Raw genomic sequence first — 4,889 nt, forward strand, 5'->3', positions numbered from 1 at the left:
CATTAGATTCAAAACAATAGTTTGCTATTGACGTGGAAACAATAATAATTCAAGCAAACTAGCAAGGTAATCATGAACTTTCAAAATAACAAGGCCAAAAGAAAGTTATCCTTACAAAAGCATATAGTCTGGCTATGCTCTATCATCATTGCACAACGAATTTAAATCTTGCACAACCCCGGTATTGGCCAAGTAATTGTTTCACACCTTTACTTTCTCAAACCTTTTCAACTCTCACGCAATACATGAGCGTGAGCCATGGTCTTAGCACTATAAGTGGTGTGGAGTGTGGTCGCAAGACAAAAATTAAGGAGAAGATGATCACATTAACTAGGCATATCAATGAGCTATGGAGATGCTCATCAATAGATATCTATGTGAATGAGTAGGGATTGCCATACAAATGATGCACTAGAGCTAAGAGTGTGTGAAAGCTCTTAAAGAAAACTAGTAGGTGTGCATCCAACTTGCTTGCTCACGAAGACCTAAGGCAATTTTGAGGAAGCCTATCATTGGAATATACAAGCCAAGTTATATAATGAAAATTTCCCACTAGCTATATGGTGGTGACAAAATGAGAGACTCTCAATCATGAAGATAATGGTGCTTAATATGCACAAGTGTGGAAAGGTGGTAGCATTGTCCCTTCTCTCTTTTTCTCTCATTTTTTTATATTTTTTTTGGTGGGATCTTTGGCCTCTTTTTTTTGGTGGGCATATTTGGCCTCTTTTATTTCCTCACATGGGACAATGCTCCATCAATAATGATCATTACACTTTCAACTCAAAACTTAGAGCAACGATGACTCTATATGAAATGCTTCGGTAGTGTACCGTGACAATGATCTAGCATGGCATAGACATTAATGGAAACATCATGCTAGCTATCTTACGATCATGCAATGGCAATGTAGACGTGGTGGCACATGTCATGGTGGTAGTTGCATGGCAATATATCTCGGAATGACTTTGAAAAAGCCATAGTAGGTAGGTATGGTGGCTGTTTTGAGGGAGGCTAATGGTGGGTTTTGTGCACCGGCGAAAGTTGCACGGCACTAAGAAGATAGTGATGGTGGAAGGTGAAAGTGCATCTAAACCATGGACTCAACATTAGTCATCAAGAACTCATATACTTGTTGTAAAAGTTTTATTAGTAATCGAAACAAAGAATTCAACGCATACTCCTAGGGGAAGGGTTGGTAGGTATAAACCATTGCGCGATTCCGACCGCCACGCAAAGGATGACAATCAAAAGACTAATCATGCTCAGAATTCATCACATAGCGGTTCACCATACGTGCATGCTATGGAAATCACTAACTTCAACACAAGTATTTCTAGAACCACAACACCTTACTAATATAACTTCAATATTACCACAACCACAACTCAAAACTAATTGAGATGAATCAAACTTCTCTAACTATTCAATGCACATTAAGGTGGAAGTTTTCATATCCCTTTGGATAACTACCCCTTTTGAGACTACTTTCAAAGAATAGATCAACTACCAAGCCACACACCGATGTGCTCTAAAAGATATAAGTGAAGCACATAGAGCAAAAGTATCTAGCTCAAAAGATATAAGTGAAGCACATGTGAGCTGAACTGTCTACCAAAAGATATAAGTGAAGCTTGACAAAATCACGGTGAGTGCATGTCTCCCTCCCTAGGTGTGCAGCAAGGATAATTGTGACACAACAAAAATAAAAGACTCCTACGATACAAGACGCTCCAAGAGAAAACACATAACATGTGGTGAATAAAAATATAGCCCCAAGTAACGTTACCGATGGATTGAAGATGAGAGAGGGGATGCCTTCCCGGGGCATCCCCAAGCTTAGGCTTTTACGGCATACTTGAATCTCTTGGGGTGCCTTGGGCATCCCCAAGCTTGAGCTCTTGACACTCTTTATCTCTTTGTCCATTAGAACTTTAAACTTGAAAACTTCACAACACGAAACTTAAACAGAAACTCGTGATAACATTAGTATGAGAAAGCAGACCACCACTTGCTTAGGTACTGTAGCAAACTTAAATTCTACTTATGTTGATGTTGGGTTACTGAATCTTCAATCTTCCATGGCTAATACCCCCGATACTATCCATAGTTTCATCAAAATAATCAACCAACACAACAAAAACAGAATTTGTTAACAGCAGACCAGTCTATAGCAATCTGTATATTTCGTATACTTATGGTACTTCAAAAATTCTGAAAAGTTACGACAGTCTGAAGAATTTGTGCAGAAATTAGCAGCAAAAAGAATCAACTCAAAAGCTCTTACAGAAAAAAAAAAAGAGGAAAATTATTTTCGTGAGAAGAAAGTTTCTGTCTTTTCCAGCATGACCAAACGATCATCCCCAAGACTAATCATAACGGTTTTGCTTCGCACAAACGCAAAAAGAAACACAAAAAACACAATCATAACAGAACTATGAAAGTGTGGAAAACACAAAACAGAAAGAAAAAGGATAGATTCGTTGGGTTGCCTCCCAACAAGCGCTTATGTTTAACGCCCTTAGCTAGGCAAAAGGTGATGGAATCACGTATAGTCATCTTTGGTACTTAAACCATAAGTAGCGTGATCATTTATCATCTTAAGATCTTCATCTTTATTGGATGGTTCACCACTAGCTTTAGGAACAAAAATAGACTTGACGGTCTTTTTGAGAGTGAGATTTGGAGTATTTTGCACAGCGGCGAAAGCAGAACCCAAGTTGGTTATGACATCTTCTAATTTGTCAATTCTAGAGGAGTCATTAACTATAAGTTAGTTCTACCTTAAATTTTTCAAAAATATTCCCACTTTGGATCCGTACTGAGTAATTTGATTGTGGATCTTTCTATCCAAACCCTCAATAAGTTCAACTGTGGCAATTTTGCTTTCAATAGCGTCAAGCCTTTGCATCACGTGTTCCAAGGTCAAGGTAGTTCCATTAACCATGAGTGGTGGTGAGCCTACCAAATTCATGATAGATCCATAGGAGTCAACAGTATGGATCCCCAAAAAATTCCCGCCTATAAAGGTATCAAGGATGTACCTATTCCAAGGAGAAATCCCAACATAGAAACTGCGAAGGAGGACGGTAGTCGATTGCTTACAAGTAGATCTACTTTGAGCATTGCAAATCCTGTACCAAGTGTCCTTTAAATTTTCTTCCTCATTCTACCTGTAATTGAGAACTTCATTCTCAGGAGTGTCATTTGTAGTGGTGGGTCTAGCCATTGATGGACTATCTCACACACAAATGAGTAGGAAGAGAGAGTGAAACGGGCAAAAGAAAACGGCAAAGACAAAAAAAAACGACAAAGGAGAAAGGCAAATCAAACGGCAAATGTGAAGTGGGGGAGAGGAAAACGAGAGGCAACTGGGAAAAAAGTAAATGCAAGAGATGAGTTTATGAGACCTACTTGGATAGATCTCTCCTTCCCCGGCAACGGCGCCAGAAATACTTCTGCTACTTCAACAAAAGACCTTCCAATGGCGCCAGAAATAAGGGTGTCGACGGCACTAGGAATCCTTCTGCTACGGCTACGCCTTAAGGGACTTCCAAGGCAAATATGCAAAGGATTCCCCCGTGGCCTTGGAACCTTGCGTTGGTGTTCCCTCGAAGCGTAAAGGGTGATGTAAAGCAGCGGTGGTAAGTATTTCCCTCAGTTTGAGAACCAAGGTATCGATCCAGTGAAGGAGTATCACAAGTGCCTCCACAAACACAAAAAGCTTGCTCCCAACGCTATGAAGGGGTTGTCAATCCCTTATAGATTGTTTGCCATGTGAGAACTGAAAGAAACAAAGTAACAAAGCAAAGTAAAAGCAAAAGTGGAAACGATAGGTGTGAATAGATCCGGGGGCCGTAGTGTTTACTAGTGGCTTCTCTCATGAAAGCAAGTAGACGGTGGGTGAACAAATTACAGTCGAGCAATTGATAGAACCGCGCAAAGTCGTGACGTCATCTATGGCAATGATTATATCTATAGCATCACGTCCAAAACAAGTAGACCGATACTTTCTGCATTTACTACTATTACTCCACACGTCGACCGCTATCCAGCATGCATCTAGTGTATTAAGTCCAAAAGAACAGAGTAACGCCTTAAGCAAGATGACATGATGTAGATGGACAATCTCCTATCTACGACAGAGCCCACCTTGTTACCCTTGATGGAAACTACATGATGTGTGCCTTGTTGTCCCTACTGTCACTAGGAAAGGTCACCACACAGTAAGAACCCAAAACCAAGCACTTCTGCCATTGCAAGAATCATAGATCTAGTTGGCCAGACAAAACCCAAGACTCGGAGAGACTTACAAGGATATCAAATCATGCATATAAGAAATAAACAAAGACTCAAATATATTTCATAGATAATCTGATCACAAATCCACAATTCATCGGATCTCGACAAACACACCGCCAAAGAAGATTACATCGGATAGATCTCCATCAAGATCATGGAGAACTTTGTATTTAAGGTCCAAGAGAGAGAAGAAGCCATCTAGCTACTAAGTATGGACTCGTAGGTCTGAAGTGAACTACTCACCAGTCATTGGAGGGGCGATGACGATGATGAAGAAGCCCTCCAACTCCAAAGTCCCCTCCGGTAGGGCGCCGGGAAGGGTCTCTAGATGAGATCTCGCGGAAACGGAAGCTTGCGGCGGCGGAAACATATTTTCGTGGATCCCTTGATTTTTTTCTGTATTTTAGGGAATATATAGGCGAAGGATCTAGGTCAGGGGGCGCAAGGGAGGCCACAAGCCTGCCCACGCCACCCCCCTGGTGGCGGATCGGGGGCTTGTGGGTTCCCTGTAGCCCTCCTGGCTTGGCCCACAAGCCCCCTGATCTTCTTTCATTCGGGAAAAAATCATTTAGGGGATTTTATTCCGT

This window comes from Hordeum vulgare, chromosome 5H, assembly GCF_904849725.1.
Source record: "Hordeum vulgare subsp. vulgare chromosome 5H, MorexV3_pseudomolecules_assembly, whole genome shotgun sequence".
In the NCBI taxonomy this organism is placed as follows: Eukaryota; Viridiplantae; Streptophyta; class Magnoliopsida; order Poales; family Poaceae; genus Hordeum; species Hordeum vulgare.